At 41.8% G+C, this 18,574-nt stretch overlaps 1 protein-coding gene across 4 annotated transcripts in view; it reads left to right on the top strand.

Annotated features, from left to right (window-relative positions):
• Positions 1-18,574, top strand: part of LOC146511891 (sodium channel protein type 3 subunit alpha-like) — a 289,234-nt gene that overhangs the window by 47,284 nt on the left and 223,376 nt on the right. The gene's annotated exons all lie outside the window — the stretch shown is intronic.

The following is an 18,574-nucleotide window of genomic DNA, read 5'->3' as shown; positions in this document are numbered from 1 at the left end:
TGGAGATGAAGGGTTACAAATAAGGAAAGGAAGGATGGAGGATTGATAGGAGGGAGGGAGAGTGAAAGAAGGAAGGAAGGAAGGAATGAAGGAAAAGAGGTGCGATGAAGGGTTACAAATAAGGAAAGGAAGGACAGAGGATTGATAGGAGGGAGGGAGAGTGAAAGAAGGAAGGAAGGAAGGAAGGAGGGAAGGAAGGAAGGAAGGAAGGAAAAGAATGGAGATGAAGGGTTACAAATAAGGAAAGGAAGGACAGAGTATTGATAGGAGGGAGGGAGAGTGAAAGAAGGAAGGAAGGAAGGAATGAAGGAAAAGAGGTGTGATGAAGGGTTACAAATAAGGAAAGGAAGGACAGAGGATTGATAGGAGGGAGGGAGAGTGAAAGAAGGAAGGAAGGAAGGAAGGAAGGAAGGAAGGAAAAGAATGGAGATGAAGGGTTACAAATAAGGAAAGGAAGGATGGAGGATTGATAGGAGGGAGGGAGAGTGAAAGAAGGAAGGAAGGAGGGACGGAAGGAAGGAAGGAAAAGAATGGAGATGAAGGGTTACAAATAAGGAAAGGAAGGACAGAGTATTGATAGGAGGGAGGGAGAGTGAAAGAAGGAAGGAAGGAAGGAATGAAGGAAAAGAGGTGTGATGAAGGGTTACAAATAAGGAAAGGAAGGACAGAGGATTGATAGGAGGGAGGGAGAGTGAAGGAAGGAAGGAAGGAAGGAAGGAAGGAAGGAAAAGAATGGAGATGAAGGGTTACAAATAAGGAAAGGAAGGATGGAGGATTGATAGGAGGGAGGGAGAGTGAAAGAAGGAAGGAAGGAAGGAAGGAGGGAAGGAAGGAAGGAAGGAAAAGAGTGGAGATGAAGGGTTACAAGAAAGGAAGGGAAGGATGGAGCAAGGGAAAGTGGAAATGTGGAAGCAAATAAGGGAGGGAGGGAGATGAAAAGATGGGAGAAGGAAAGAAGAAAGGGAGAACGAAGGACAGGCAGAAGAGAATGCAGCAGGGAGGGAAAAAAGAGAAAAAGAAAAGAGGAGACGAAGCAAGCAAGGAAGGAGAGATTTGGTTGAAAGGAAGGAAAGGATGGGGAAAGGAGGAGACAATGAAGAGGAGATGGAAGAATGAAGCAAGCAAGGAAGGGAGGGGAGATAATGGTAAGGGAGGGAGGGAGGAGAGGAGGATGGAAAGAAAGAAGGGCTAAAGATAAGAAGAGAAAATGAAGGACAGGAAAAGGGAGGGAGGAAAAAAAGGAAATGAGGTAGAAGGAGTGAAGGAGCAAAGATGAAAAATAGGACGGACAGAGAAAATTAAGAAAAGGTAGGACAAGAATTAAGGAATGGAGGAAGAGGAAAAGGAAGGAAGCATAGGAGATAATCAGAAAAACAGACGAAATAAAGAAAATGTGGAAAAGATGGAAAGGAAGATTTAAAAGGAACCAACAAACAACAGAGGAAGTTATGATGGAAAGAAGGAAGGAAGGAAGATACAGCTGCAGGGAGGGAATAATGAAACACGAAAGGAAACAAGAGCACAAAGGGAGGAAGAACCAATTAAGGACAAGAGGATGTGAAGAAATATAAAGGAAACAAGGACTGAAGATGTGTGTGCGTAAATGAATTTTAGCGTTTAATGGCTGCTTTTTAGTTCGGAGGGTCGAGTGCGGGCCTTTACCGTCTGATGGGGATTTGACGACACCTATAACAGCGTTATCTTCGATACGACCTTGACCAGAACATGAACTGATACCAGCGCTCCGTCATTGTGTGTTAATAACCACGGACACACTCAGAGGAGACACTTAACTGAGACAGTGGAGGGAACTAATATAGCAATTATGATGTGATATGATTGGTCTGCACAAACACACCTTGATTCAAGTACACGAAGCCTGTGTGCCTAATGCCACCAAAACCACTGATCGCCCATCACAGCCTCCTGTGACATCACACGGCAGCCGTGAGCCGAGGCGGGACTCTGACGTGTCGTGTGCAGAGATTCCCACACGCCGCTTCACATGGGGGGGCCAGGCTGGATTTATTAACAGCTGCCAGAGCATTTCCCTTTTTATCTCTCTGACAGAACAGCACCTCATTTGTGATCCTCTGGCTCTTATTTTGAAAGTTCATTTCCTGCTATCAAGCCAGTACTCCCTGTTTCCTGTCATAGCAGTCCGTAATATCTTTCAGCTGCTTTTCCAAGGAGTCTCTCATACCGCGGTCAATATAACTCCGACTCCCACCCCATCATAGGGCCGCATCGGTTGGAGCAATGTGCGGAGCATCGACCTCCATCTCCAGCTGCTGTCCACAGTAGTGGAGTTATATTTGTGCTAGTATTAGAAGGAAGCAAGAAGGGAGGTAGAGCAGTGTTAAGGAAAGAAACAGGAATGACAGAAGTAATTAGGAAAGGAAGGGAGAAAGATGAATGGATGGAGTATAAATGCACACTGCAAAAACAGCTATACTTGAAACAAGCCAAATATTCTCAAATCTGACAAAATTTTCTTGTTTTGAGGAAAAAAAAGGCCAATGGGGTAAGCAAAAGTTGCTTGACTAGAATTCTTAAAACTAGCAAATTAATCTAACTGCTGTATGCCTTTTAACTAGACAAAACTGTCTAAAATTTATGCTTAATTGAAGAAAATGTGACTTATTATAAGGAAAGACACTTTGATATTTAGAAAATCTGTACCTAAATTGAGTATTATGCTTTCTTGAACCAGCTATTTTCAAGAATTATTTGCTTACTTTAAGATTCTACACCTAATGTAGATTATCCACTTAACAAAAAAAACTTACTATAGGACAAATTTTCTTAAAACTGAATTGTTTCTTTCTTGATTGAGCTAACTATTAGAAATATATTTCACCTCTGAGAACAAAAGTTAGCAAAAATTCCTGAGAATAAGACACCATCTCTTCAAAAAGCTACTAAAAATAAGGAACTTCATCTTAAATTAAGACAGCAGACGCACTCTTAGTTTTTGCGCTTTTATTGACACAGCAATGGGTCAGTAACTCAATTTTAACAGTAATCCCTGCAGGGAGGAATAAATAAGAAGAAGAAATAAGAAGAAGAAAAATGAGCCAACAAAGGAAAGAAGAATAAGAAAGGGAAAGAGAAACAGAAAGAAAAGCTAAATAATGAATGGATGGATAAAAGGAAGAAACAAATTAGAAAACACAAGGGAGGGTAGGAGAGGAGAGGAAAGAAGGGAAGTAACGATAGAAGGTTATGGAAAGAGAAAGTATGGATGGAAGGAAGAAAAAGGGGAAGAATGAGAGTTTAAGGTTGATAGATGAAAATGTTTAAGGAATGGAAGAGGATACAAAAAGAGAAAAACAAGGACAGATGAAGGAGGAAGGATTAAAAGGGAAAAAGGAAGGTAGGAGACAGGATGATGGAAAGATAGAGGGAAAAGGAAAAAAGGAAGCGGTAAGATGAGGAAAAAGGAATGAAGGTAAGAAGGGAGGACAAATAAGCAGTTATCGTGGCAGAGGCAGCAGTGATGGAGGAGAGGGAGAAAGGAAGGATGAAGATGGTTCTGGTGCACATTTTGTAATGTTTGAGTCGCGGGTTTGAAACAGTTTAGCTTTGATTCTGAAAGGATTAAGCTCCCTGTGTGAACACTGCAGACGACCGTGAAGAGCGACAGGTAACAAACAGCAGGACGGACTTGACGCTAACACGTCGAGAGCTCTGCGCCGGCCAGCGCACAGCTTCTACGATGAAGTCATCGGCGTCCGAGCCGGCGAGGCCGGAGGACTTGCTAAACTAATGAGTCAGGTTGGCTCAGTGTGGAGGCGAGGGCCAGGACTGTCTGCAGCCCAAGCAACAACAAAGCACAATGAACCAACTACTGGCAGTCAGGGACAATCAGTCAACCCCACCGAGAAACAGAAAAGCACCTTCAGCAGCAGACTGATCCAACTCCCTCTGACGGGCGGGACGCAGGAAGCCAATTTAGGGCCAAACTGTCTGATAGAAGAGAATAGAAGAGAGAGCAGAGCCCTGTTTTTTAAAAAGACACGATCACAGCTCTCCGGATCAGAAACTGGAGGAAGTGGAGTTTATATAATCATCCATTTGCAGGCCGACGGTGTTGCATTCAGGGGTCGCTGTGGAAAGACTGAGCACATTTGTTGTTCTTTGCAGACTCACAGTTTAGCTCGGATTCAGTATTTTACTGCTCGAGAACAAGTTTTGACTGCTTTATTTTTAGTTGAATGTGAGACAATCTGAGAAATTATTTTTCTTTAAGCACATAATATTGTTTACATCAGTTTTTACTGTTTTTACATCCATCGTTTAGCTCCTCCTGTCTGTTGCAGCGCTTTGAGATTTGTTTCCTTCCTTCTTTAATACAGAAAAGTCTGCAGAGGCTCCACATTGTACTTTATGAGCCAAAGCACGTAGCAACTGAGTCCCTAGGACACAAGCCAACATCACAATGGCCAGCAGTGTGATATGTGATACATAAATGTAGCACTTAATTCATTAAGAAAGGTCCTGCATGAATGTAATTTTCAGGAGACAGGAATATGAAAATATGAAAGGGCGCAAAATCCAAAGCACAGTTTATGCTATGATGGCGACGTCTGAAGTGCGAACACTGCAGCTTTGTGGAAGGTGGATTTTAAGTGTGTGTAGAGGTGTGAGGGACTGTCATCCAACACGCAGCTCTGACACGACACACGGAAGCGGCCACATGTCAGGGTCACCCCCCTCATCTTTACCACCCACCCCAAACGGTCCCAGTGGTCCTCTGCCAGCTTGGCGTTCTGCCCGACGTCAGTGAATCATTCCCTGTGCCGGGCAGCAGCTCCGCTGCGATCGCAGCAGCGGCACGGTGACAAAATGCGTTTCCTCCTCTCAGGCTAATTGAATTGAAGGTGCTGCATATTCACTGCTGCTGCTCCTGGACGGCGGCGTCCTCTCAGCAGAGGTTTTTCTGTGGGAGTTTTCGCTCTCCATCACCGAGCTGTGACAGGACGCTCTGCTTTCAGAGCCGAGCCAACAGAGCTGATGGGATTGGTCCTGAGTGCTGCCACACGCGCTCTGAGCTGCTCTCCTTCAGCCTCGTCTGGGCTGTATGGAGGGTGTGTTAAGACAAAAATAGAAAAAAGAGTCAAAAACCTGCAAGGGAAGACCCGGAGAAGCATCCTGAAGTGATACAAATTCAACCAGTGTCCATTTGTCCTGAGTTATTTTAACTTTGTCCCTTTTTTATGAATTAGAAACACAACATCAGCACTGTGGCTGTTTAGGTGTGTTTAAAGCAGGATTCCTGCCAATCAAACATCACAGAAACGTGATTAATGGTGTAAACTGATGAAGGCATTTATACCATTAAACGTAGAAGCACAAATGACTTGATCTTTTTATGTTCTTCTTCTAAAAATACTAAAATATTTTGGCATACATTCAGGTTCTTGTTAAAAATGACAGTAAGTCATCCCTGCAGTATGAGAGAAGTATGTGAGGGTGGTGCAGGACGTGTGAGGACAGCGAGGCTGTGGTGAGGTGTGCGGTTGGAGGCGGGATTACATCAGGGATCTGCTCTGAGCCTCTTCTTGTCTGCAGTGATGGACAGGCTGACAGATGAGGTCAGGCAGGAGTCTATATGGACTCTTATGGACTCGTTTGCAGACGACACTGTGATCTGAAGTGAGAGTAGGGAGCTGGTGGAGGTATGGGCTGGAAAGAAAAGGAGAAACAGTGTGGAGGGCTACAACAGAAGACACCAACAACGTTCTGGAGGATGAGAACGCTCTGGTCCTCGCTATCCATCTCACTGAAGATCAAGCAAGACGTGCTTCCCTGTGAGAGGAAACCCGTTAAGTGTTTGGGACAGAACATCAGCTGGGACCAGGATCTCTGCCAAACTCTGCAAAGGTTGGAGAGTGTTGTTGTCTGATGTGACATCCAGGAGGCCGGGATCATTTCGTCTTTTTCCTCCATAAATCCTGGAATGTGGTGATAACATCATAATAAATTATTCTAACATTAACAGTGATGTTGTACAAACAGCTCCAGTTTGAAAACACTTAAGAAACACTTACAGACTTTAGTACTTTAGCCCGTTTCTGCACAAGCGACGGAGCGTCCGGACAAGGTGAAGCTCTGCACTGGAGTAGCTTCATGTTAGTTAGCAGAAGATGAAACCTCACTTCCAGGGGAATTCCTGCAGAGTTTGCTCGGCTGCTCCCAGTTGGAGTTTGCATGCAATGTTTATAAACTGACAGAGCTGAGAATAAGCAGCCCCGACACGACGGTGAGCCCGAATCCAGACGCACACTTGCAGTCTAAACTCAGCCTTCACCCTAAATAATCTGTCCATGAATGCTTCATAATCTCCATCCGCTGTTTGTTCACAGCGCAGGAGTCTGTGTGGTTTTGTCACTAACGAGCCTCCGTACTCCGGCAGGAGTGCACCCCTCGAAATGAGCACGTCTCCGGCTACAATAACATCTCAGTCTGAGGATTTAATTTATGTTTCTGTAAAGATCAGACGTTTTTTTGTTTTGGTGTTTTAGTTCGACCTTATTCCACAAACAGGCTTCAGACAGGATGTGGCGACGCTGCACAGACACGCAGAGTTTGTAGCTCGCCAGAGGTTGGAAGAAACGCTCGAAGGAGAAAAGAGCAAACCAAGCGTGCGGCCATTCTACACACACACACACACACACACACACACGCACACGCACACGCACACACACACAGGCAGGGCTGATGAATGCCTGAAAAATGGAAATAAGGAGGAGAAACTCCCTAAAGGAGCGTTCTGTTGTTTTCAGCCGACTCTGCACATCGCTGTGTCTTTAACAGACGTGTGTGATGTCATAGAGCAGCACAGGTGTGTGTCTTCATGCAGCAGGTGTGACTGATGGGTCCCTCACCTTTTTATGAAAAATTGAGCTTTACCGTGCAGAACATTTTCTTTGATCTTGTTGGTTTCTTGTCCTGTGTTTGAGTTTTGGAGCTGGATGAAAGAAATTTGAAAACTGCTTCTTAACACGACAGGTCAACATGTTTTTACTTTGCTTTATTTATTCATTGTCTTTGGTTTCCTGTCACAAACGACTTCAGCCGTGCCGTTTGGATGACGTCTGCAGGGCCGCGGTTTAAAGAGCTCACATTCGCTGCTAAAACTGTGTGTGACGTGTTTAGGGGGCGTCTGTAAACAGTAGATAAAAAAAACAAAACAGTGTCCTGCAGTAGTTTGTAAAAATAACCTTTAAAAACTCACTTTGGAGATGAGACTAGTGACCATTACTGAAATAAAATCAAGCAAGTCGACTTAAATATTCTTGAATGAAGTAAAGAATATCATCATCATCATCAGTACACGACATTTTTAATCGTTGTTCATTATTATTGCTTTGTTCCACAGTAACAGTGGAGCTATGACTGTGTTGTTAACAGTGTTGGTCAAGTTACTTGAAAAAAGTAATCAGTAACTAATTACTGATTACTTCCCCCAAGAAGTAATCCCATTACTTTACTGATTACTTATTTTCAAAAGTAATTAGTTACTTAGTTACTTAGTTACTTTTTAAAAACACGATTTACAACCTGAATAGGTGATAAAGCGATAGATCTTTCAGCCCAATTCTACTTTTTCTACATAATCATCATACAAAATATAATCAAATGGAAAAGTCTCTTTTTAAAACTTGTTTTATTAGTTTTAATCTTTTAACTTTATGCATCAAGCAAAAATTTTATTATCTGCAACATTCTCTGACTGGAAGAAATTAGTTTAACATTTAAACCTATTTTCTGCACATTCCAGCACATAAAATAATATTTTTTGTGTGTTTACACTCAGTCTTTCAAATAGATGCAAGTAAAACACAGCAGAAAATAAATAAAGTCAAAGACTAGCGGTCCTGTTGCTCTATTTTCACCTGTAAAGCAGGAGTGGGGTAGGCGGAGGGTTACCCTGGTGCAGGTGTGCAGCGGTCAGTGGAAGAATCCGCGAGTTTCTCTGTGAGTTTCCCATTACGTCGTAGCTACTCGGTGCTTGTTTGGAAGTTTAGGGGTTTTTTTTCGCTGTAAAAAGAAGTTTTCTTCCCACGCACAACGGACACTAATGTTTTTGTCACTTTTTATGGAATCAAACTCAAAGTAAGGTCAGTACTTCCACGCTTTAAACGCTGCACGCTCATACTCTCTCTGCACTCGATATATGATCCATTGTTGATCTGCACACAGCTGTTGTCACGAACGTCGCACTCGCTTACGTCACTGTCATGAGACACTCTCGCAAAAAAATCACGGTTTTAGTAACGCAGTAACGCAGCGTTCCTACGGGAAAGTAACGGTAATCTAATTACTGTTTTTGCAATAGTAATCCCTTACTTTACTCGTTACTTGAAAAAAGTAATCGGATTACAGTAATGCGTTACAAGTAACACGTTACTGCCCATCTCTGGTTGTTAAAGGTCGTCCCTTTAACCCTGGGCCCTCCACATACACATACACTACACTGCTAATTATTTTCCTGTAAGGGAACTTAACTCTAAGGGTTCTCCACTTTATTTACTCGTCTGATGTCCGTCAGTGAACAGGCCACAGCTGGACAGATGTCATTTTCTTCATGCATGTGTCATTTTTAAGCTCCTCATTACACACGGACTAAATACACACAGGAGGCTAATGAGGGAAGTGCGAGCACACGGGGAAACAGCTGAACACTTGAACATAACGACGTCACAAGGGGAGAGTAAAACTAAAAACATTGAACATAGGAACACAGGACCCCTTCAAAATAAAACAGGAAACATAATGAGACGCAGACATGAAACACATGAAGGGCAAGGGAGGCTTAACAGGGGTTGGAAGACACAAGGGGACTCTAATAACAAAGAAGTAGAAAAACGAACGAGCTTAACCAAATACTATAAACATCAAAATAAACTAAAACTCAAAACACTGGGTCATAAGACGCAGGGTCGTGACACTATGCTGCTGTTTCAGCCTCTCCAATATTAAAGAGAACCCTTAAAATCAAATGATTCTCTGCAGTATGAACTTGGCGACAGTGTGGAGGACGAACTCCCTTTTAACAGGAAAGAACTCCAACCAGCTGAACCACTTAATAAGCTGGTTGAATAAACCGCTCGTTCAGCAGGAAGGATTTTAAATGTAATGGTGTTGGATCATCTGAAGCTCACTTTTTGAGTTTCTTCATTCAGTTTCTTCTTCATTGATTATTTGCTGTGTGTAATAATAGTTTCATTGTTTATTTTGAATTATTTTACAGCACCACTGACATCCTTTCAGTCACTATTTTCAGTGATTTACCCTGAGAATGTGCCACCATGCTCATCCCCAGGTCTTCACCACAGACTCAAGACGTGATCAGGCAGCTGCTAGGGTTTGGATTATTTATCTGAAATATTATTTTTGAAACAAAAAGGAGATACAGAGAGTTCAAGGACATCAAAGTTGACTAACAGCAACCTATCTGATCTGAATCTACTAGCATAAATGTAGTTAATGGCGTTGATGGTTTCAGAAAAGGATCTACTCAAATAAAGCGACTTTCCAGTTTAAGATTGTTCATAAAGCCTCTGCTTTGCATTTATAATTATTTATAACGGTCTGATTGATGAATATGTAGGAAATGAACTGGAGGTGTTTTGTAGCTGCAGGTTTATTAACCAATGTTTCAGCCCTAATGTAAAAGTTGTGAAGCTTGTTTGCATGTTTGTGCCTGAATGTGACTTTCCTCGTGCATATTTACATGCGTGTGCGTGTGTGTGTGTGTGTGTGTGTGTGTGTGTGTCCTTCCTGAGGGCGACGCTTGTTTGGTTGTCTGTGTTGGCGTGGTGACCCAGAAATTCATCCAGTCTTCCTGTTTCATAACATCTTCACTTTTGGTGTCTGTCGTAAAAAACAAACCCTGCTGTTGTTTCATGTTGTGCAGAATTAAAGCCTCAGATTGTTCTTGAGCAAGGCAGCCGAATGCTAATGTGCAGACCTCAGTCTAGCTTCAGAGGTGAAACAGCTTGCTGCTGTGGTTGTACTCTCCAAGTTTGCACCCTTTTGGTTTTTGGCTCACAGAGGTTTAAATGTCTGGTGATAATACTGCAACTTAAAATAAGGATACAAAAACTGACTTTAAAGGGAAGCATTTTTCTTATTTTCATGTTCTATATGCACATATATTTAGCAATTTTCTAGACTTACTGACTTTGCAGAGGAGGATGACTTTTAATTGTTGGAGGAAACCCACCAACACAGCCCAGCTGTCCCCAGCAGGAAATATGTTAATTATCATTAGCATAAGAAAAGCAATCTTTGTTGCGTTATTCACCTCGTAAGTGAATCACATTTCTAGATCCAAATGCTCCTTTCTTTTCCAAAAGCAACAAAACTCTGTGGCACCACTGACAGTTAACCCTTTAAAACCGGTCGGAGCGGGCACGCTCCGTTTTGCGTAACTACTTTTAAATCCCGGTAGCTCTGCAACCACGTGAGCTAGCGCAATCATTTTTTTTGCATATGAAACCGGAGGAGTTGTACTTACATCTTATGCCATCAGCTTGTCCTCGGTCACAGTTTTCTTCCAAAAAGCACTTGCAGCAACAAAAACATAATATTCCAGAAACACGCTTTGCCGACCCGATCAGCTGTTCATAACACTTCCTACGTTAGAATAAACGTCAGCGTGAACTAGCGCATGTCCGCCATGACCTGCCCAAAACCGGAAGTGACGTCATGACTTTCTGTGTGGTTTCTGGGATGCTTAGGACTCATATTGCACTGCTGGAAATAGTTTATTTTGATGCATATGCTGCTTTTTTGCAAATTTGCATTATAATATTTATTTTCGTTTTTCCTGCAGTGTATAAAAATTGGTGTATTTCAAAAATAAAACTATGAAGACACTCAAAATAAATTTCCTGTGGTGGGAAACTATTTTGTGCAACTTTTTTGTATTTACAGTTTTGAGGGATAAGCCTCTTAAATTTCTCTAACTAGAAATATATGTTAAAAAAACAAAAACGATTTTCAATATTTTTGTAGTTTATTGTACTTTTTTGCAATTTATGTAATCACTATGCACTTAATGCATGGATATTATTAAAATCTGGGCTTTAATGGTTGTATTGATGTATAGCAACTTGAAATGCTCCCAAAAATGGCTCCACAGCATGTAAAAATATAATATAAGCTCTGGCGGACTTGGTTCTATGGTAGGTCTTAAAGGGTTAAAAAAAAAATCATGATTGCAATAAAGTTTAACATCAAGGCATCCATGAAAAAGAGTATTTACGAAGGTGGTCAGATAGCTAGTCTCAATCTAAAGATGATGTTCCATATTCTGACTGATAATTCCTAAAAAACACTCAAACATGCAGAACTCAGGAGACTGAAAGACTTTACCAACCCTCCAAATAGCAGTATAGTCAGTGGTAAAGTCAGACTGGTTGACAGATAATGTGCTATCAGGTTCCATGATGTAAAATACTGAAAACCAACCAAATTGAAGCCAAAATAACGTCAGAGATTATCCAACCATAAGACGAGATTAGTGCACGATTTCTTGCTACGAAACAGTCCCGATCTTAAGGTTAAGGTCCGCACTGCAGCGTGCTAACAGGACGAGAGCCTCATCCAACACGCGGCCGACACGTCATCACTTATTAAGGGGATTGCAGCATGCAGTATCGGCATTAAGCACTAGTTGGTTCAGCATTTCCTGAAACCTAAAGGTCTGTAGTGAGGAGCTGCAAAAGAATTAGTAGTAAACAACAATGCAAAGACACAATGAGCAGGAAACATAATTAAAAGCACGAAACACAGTTGAAGCTCTGCAGAGCAACGGATCTGTAATCATCTGTTCAGCCATTTGAAGTTTGTAGCAGTTCATTGTGGTTTAGCCTGAAGCTGCTGGAAGCAGTATGGAGGCTGATTAGTGTCTGAAAGAAGGGTAACATTAAATATATGACTCTGTCTGACTCTGAAGAAATATTTTCAGGTGATGCCAATTAGAGCATTCTTTGAGAGAAGTGCCTGGAAAAATGGCCAGAAGCCTCGAAAGATCAGAAGATCAGCTCGTAGGACTTTTACTGTGTTGGCTCATCTGTGTCTCGTGCCCGTGCACCCTGCATCTTTTTCCAGAACGTGGACATGGGAGGAGGTAGTAAAGGAAAACAGACAGAAGGGAAAGGGTATAGGCAGGTCCAAGACTGTGAAGAAGTCAAACAGGAAGTTGTTAAACAAAAGACAATGGTAACAGGGTGCTGAAATATGAGACGACAAAATAGAAATCAAAGAGTAAAGAACATAATAATGCATTTAAATGTCAGACGGCACCATTACTAAAAAGTCAAGTTTGACCAGTCACTGGGTTGTAATGGTTCCCCTGGCTGGTAATTTCAGAGCTGAATGTTCCTCTGATTATAAATTAGGTACAATAAAGGTAGGAGTTTGTCAGAAGGTTGCTGGAAACAATCTTGTGGTCTTAAAAGGTCCTCAGAAAGCTGTGTGAGTCAGGGAGCGGAACATTTTAGGCCTCTTTGATGTAATTTAGAGTTATGAATCATTCATAAAACACATGCGTCTGACAGCTTTCATTCACAACGTGGTTAAAATTAGGAGCTGACAGTGAGGTGTCCGAGATAAGATTACAGGCTGAACGCAGCAAGATTGTAGGCATGCACCGTGTTTTTACACGATTCAGACTGTAGACATTTAATCTGGCCCTGGCAGCATTTACCTTATTTAATGTGTATATATGTTCTGTTCCAGTAGTGGATGCTCACATCAAACATGGCCAGAATTTTAAATATTGAGGTCAATGTATAGTGAACCAAGAACTCAGCGGTCATCCTTCTCTAACTGCTCAGTCTAGAGCAGCTATTTCTTCTAAATAAAATAAATAAGCCCCCACAGCCTGCTGGTCAAAGAGCGAGGAGCTAAAGTAACATCCATCCATCTTTTATGGCTGATCTGGAATTAGGCTGTAGAGGTAGCAAGTTAATTATACCATTCAAATCTTTTCTTCCCAAGATGTGTTTTATAATTCATCCTGATTTCAACATGATACACTCAGCAGTCAGCTGATCCCTCCATGAAACTCTTGGTCTACAACAGGACTTCCTTCCTCCAAGAGAAAGTTGCCAGGATAGATGTGTGGACACAATCATCAGGGCCTTTTTGGCATGAATTAGCTCCACTACAGCCGAATCACATTCTCGTTTCTCGGTCACTACCAGAGATGGGCAGTAACGCGTTACTGTAATCTGATTACTTTTTTCAAGTAACGAGTAAAGTAAGGGATTACTATTGCAAAACGGTAATTAGATTACCGTTACTTTCCCGTAGGAACGCTGCGTTACTGCGTTACTAAAACCGTGATTTTTTGCGAGAGTGTCTCATGACAGTGACGTAAGCGAGTGCGACGTTCGTGACAACAGCTGTGTGCAGATCAACAATGGATCATATATCGAGTGCAGAGAGAGTATGAGCGTGCAGCGTTTAAAGCGTGGAAGTACTGACCTTACTTTGAGTTTGATTCCATAAAAAGTGACAAAAACATTAGTGTCCGTTGTGCGTGGGAAGAAAACTTCTTTTTACAGAGAAAAAAACCCTAAACTTCCAAACAAGCACCGAGTAGCTACGACGTAATGGGAAACTCACAGAGAAACTCGCGGATTCTTCCACTGACCGCTGCACACCTGCACCAGGGTAAACCTCCGCCTACCCCACTCCTGCTTTACAGGTGAAAATAGAGCAACAGGACTGCTAGTCTTTGACTTTATTTATTTTCTGCTGTGTTTTACTTGCATCTATTTGAAAGACTGAGTGTAAACACACAAAATATTTTATTTTATGTGCTGGAATGTGCAGAAAATAGGTTTAAATGTTAAACTAATTTCTTCCAGTCAGAGAATGTTGCAGATAATTACATTTTTGTTTGATGCATAAAGTTAAAAGATTAAACTAATAAAACAAGTTTTAAAAAGAGACTTTTCCATTTGATTACATTTTGTATGATGATTATGTAGAAAAAGTAGAATTGGGCTGAAAGATCTATCACTTTATCACCTATTCAGGTTGTAAATCGTGTTTTTAAAAAGTAACTAAGTAACTAAGTAATTAATTACTTTTGAAAATAAGTAATCAGTAAAGTAACGGGATTACTTCTTTGGGGAAGTAATCAGTAATTAGTTACTGATTACTTTTTTCAAGTAACTTGACCAACACTGGTCACTACTGTGAGCTAATGACCAGGACTGAGATCGACTTGCTCTTCGCCACGTTGGTCTGGTCGACTTGTATTACTGCAGAGCTTTAGGTTAGGGCAGGCTTGAAGGTTAAGCCCTGTAAACAAAGACACTGATTTGCTTGTCCCACATTGCTTTAGCTGAGGGTTTATGGATGGTGGACACTGAAGCTGTTTGTATGTATTTAAGGTAGTGGCTTGTGTGGGTTAAGGTTCTTCATGGAGTTACTGGCTGCCGATTCCTGTGGTCCAGTCAACAGTATTCCTCTAACTGTTTTCCTGTCAACATTCAAGGACAATGAATATGAGTGTTAGGTTTAGAAAAAGCTGGTTTGGGTTTCCATTGTAGCGTGTCCCTGCTTTGTCTGTGCAACAAGGCTCCTGCAGACACAAAGTTACTTCTTACACAAACAGATTTCTTACAAATTCCTGCTGACTGTGACGAATAAGAAGGAGTCGCCTCCATGAACATGAGACAACTTTGGGTCCTTTTTTGTGATGATTCCTGGTTTTCTTCTCTTTCTGTTTGAGAAGAAAAACTTAAGATTGATTTGCTTTTCCAGCCTTTTTGCCATCTTTCAGTGTCGCTGATCTTTCCTAACTCAACTTGGGGAATTTTATTGTTTCAGCTGGGAGGGCCAACAAATCTTATGATACCAATAAACGTGTACGTGACCAAGTGATGGAGTCAAATGGAAACCAGGACCAAGCAGCTCATCGGGATCTGCTGTAGTTGGGGCACGAGTGTGTGTGAGAGAGACTGAGTGGATGACAGCTTTTGATAAGAATGGAAAACAGAGCTAGATCTTCCTTTGATGTGGACACACACACGTGAATGCACGTACACACACACACACACACACACACACTCTTCAGAAATCAGATTTGGGAGCTGTGAAGAATAAATGCATGAAGGGTTGAAAAACGAGGGCTGTCTAATCATTCAATTAGGATCCAAGGCAGATGGTCTGGACACACACACACACTCACTCACACACACACACTCACACACACACACACACACACACACACACACACACACACACACACAGACCTGTTACACACTCTCTTGAAACTCTCAGTGTAATCCTATAGTCAGTCTCTCTCTTTCTCTCCTTCAGTGTAACCCTATACTCGATTGCCCCGTTTCTGAGTTTAACGAGACTATTGTTGGTCTGCACTTCATTATCTCAACTTCCCATAATTATCAGACTCTATACATGGAAACAAAACACCACACAAATAGCATGCTTTCTATGCATGTGCGAGTGTGTTTTGTCTTTAGCTTCCTTCCAATATTGCACCACAGTGACCTTCTTGCAGAACAGTCCTCTCCAACCTGCACATCAGTCCCTGCAGGCCTGGTGGACTCACAGACTTCACTGCACTTTTTTCAGCTTACAACTAAACTATAAACAAGATGAATTTGATCTGTTTGATTAAACATACTTTTAATGGGTGCATGGCTGGAAAAAAAGTAGTAAATAAGTTGGTGAGGTGGATGAAGGGCGAAACGAGAAACCCAAAGATTTCGTTTCACCAATCACATGGATGCTATTGCCTGAACAGACTCTTTTAAAAGCCCCAGTTATATATTCCTGTTACACATTTTTCATCATTCAGTCCTACTTTATGTCCATTTCAAGGACCTCGTCTTCTTTGTTTTTCCCTCTTTCCCCTTTTTTTTGCCTCACCGACTTTCTTCAGTCTAAATCTGATGTTTCTTTTCTCTGTTTTAATGTGTTTTCCTCCTACAGGGGAGCTCAGTTATGGCAGAAAGCATGATCATAAATGCTGGAGTTTGTCTGGGAGATAGGCCGAGGCTTGTGGCGCGTCCCTTGGAAAGGGCAGCTGTGTGTGGGTGCAGACGTGTGCAATAAGACCTGAGTGGTAGCTACATGGAGCAGTCCTGATTATCTTGTTTTCATTAATCATTAACAGGCAGGATTGTAATAGAGATTAAAACCTGGCTCTGGCTTCCTGTGTCCGTTGTTTGGGTCCTTTCCCCTGTGACCAATAACAAGTAGAGGTCGGCAGACCTGCAGACTCCTCTGGATCAGAAAGGAGGATACTTATCTATATTTATGCCTCCTCCTTCGTTGACCGCGTAATAATATTTAGCTTTAATTATTTTACATATTACTGTAAAACACGCGCGGCTTCTTCTCTGCAGTGATGAAGGAATGAAATAACGTCTCTGCTGCTTCTCAATCTGAAGGCCTTCAGTGTAAATCAGCTTCGTCTGTGAGTTAATTGTTTAATGTGCTGCTGTCCTTGCTTGGCGTGAATGGCTCCATCAGGGATCAATAAAGGATTTGATTGATTTGATTGATGGGGAGGGGATTGGACTCTGGCTTTCTTTCTTCTTCATCGAGGATTCGCCTCCTTGCAGCCTGTTAATGAGGTCTGGTGCCTTTGTTCAGCCATGGCGTGTTCGATAGAGCTGAGGTTGGCGCTCTGTGGAGACCAGTCCGGTTCTTCCATCCCAAACTGGGATTGTATCTTCATGGAAACAGGCCACCATCATGTAGAAAGGGAAAAATGAGCAGTGTGATTGTCTTACCTGGACTAAATATGTAAAACGGATCAAAATCCTGTTGACTCGGTGTTCCATACAGTAGTGTCATCTGGTTATTTGTAAAACACCTCGTGCAGCTGTTGACATCACAGAGGTGTCAAGCAGAGTGGGAGGGGGGGCAGGTGTGATTGAGCTTCATCAGGTTGGAGTCGATCGTGGAGAGTTTTTCAGGCTGATTGCCGCCCTTTCAAAGGGCCCGAGCGGCCGCCGAATGATGAGCGAGGTGAAGCTGGGGTTGTCCTGAGTGGCAGAACACCGTCTCAGAGGACGTAATCATCCCGCGAGCGACGAGGCCGTTCAATCACAGCTCAGTCCCGATGCCCACGGACACTCCTGGCACTCAAATCAAACGCTCGTCAGCTCATGACTCGAGGATTCAAAATATACTCAACGAGTGTTTCCTATCATCAGTTTTGACCTAAAGAGGGAGGCCGCTTCTATTTGACTTCTTTACTAAAGTCTCTGCATCAGCACCGACGCATTTCGCAGCTCTGTTAACATAAAATATGGAAGTTACAGCGTTGTAGTCCTTAACTGTAATGTGCTCGGCAAGTTTATGCTTTGCAAATGTCATCGATGATTTTTTTAAGAGGAAGCTGAAATGGACAGATGTGAAAATAAAATGATGTCAGAACTAAAGTGATTAATCCCACAGTGCAAACACAGTCAGCTGGATGTTGAGCATGCTCAGTGACTTCTTTACTAACGGCTGCTGTGAGATTCATAGTCGTTAACCCTTTAAAGCCGGTCGGAGCAGCACGCTCTGTTTTGCGCAACTATTTTTAAATCCCGGTAGCTCTGCAACCACGTGAGCTAGCGCAATAATTCTTTTTGCATATGAAACCGGAGGAGTTGTACTTACATCTTATGCCATCAGCTTGTCCTCGGTCACAGTTTCCTTCCACATATAACTTTGCAAAAACTGCATAAAAAGCACTTGCAGCAACAAAAACATAATATTCCAGAAACACGCTTTGCCGATCCGATCAGCTGTTCATAACACTTCCTACGTCCATCAGTGTGAACTATCGCATGTCCTCCATGACCTGCCCGAAACCGGAAGTGACGTCATTTTCACGGAAATGTAGTTTTTTACCATCCGGGCCTCATGAGCCTATACTGGTGTTTTTAAAAGTTATGTTTGACTTTATGACTTTCTGTGTGGTTTCTGGGATGCTTAGGACTCATATTGCACTGCTGGAAATAGTTTATTTTGATGCATATGCTGCTTTTTTGCAAATTTGCATTATAATATTTATTTTAGTTTTTCCTGCAGTATATAAAAATTGGTGCATTTCAAAAATAAAACTATGAAGACACTCAAAATAAATTTCCTGTGGTGGGAAACTATTTTGTGCAACTTTTTTGTATTTACAGTTTTGAGGGATAAGCCTCTTAAATTTCTCTAACTAGAAATATATGTTAAAAAAACAAAAACGATTTTCAATTTTTTTGTTGTTTATTGCACTTTTTTGCAATTTATGTAATTACTATGCACTTAATGCAGACATATTATTAAAATTTGGGCTGTAATGGTTGTATTGATGTATAGCAACTTGAAATGCTCCCAAAAATGGCTCCACAGCATGTAAACATATAATATAAGCTCTGGCGGACTTGGTTCTATGGTCGGTCTTAAAGGGTTAATATTGGGAAACATTATGACTCATAACACAACAGGAGGATGATTTTCTGGTGGTCAGTCAGCTGTTTTTTTTCTGACTATATGTGAGACGTCAGCAGATTTTGATTTGGGCTCGTGA

This window comes from Neolamprologus multifasciatus, chromosome 9 (assembly GCF_963576455.1).
Source record: "Neolamprologus multifasciatus chromosome 9, fNeoMul1.2, whole genome shotgun sequence".
Lineage (NCBI taxonomy): Eukaryota > Metazoa > Chordata > Actinopteri > Cichliformes > Cichlidae > Neolamprologus > Neolamprologus multifasciatus.
The sequence above is the reverse complement of the archived record's forward strand: the minus strand, read 5'-3'. Positions and strand labels throughout refer to the sequence as shown.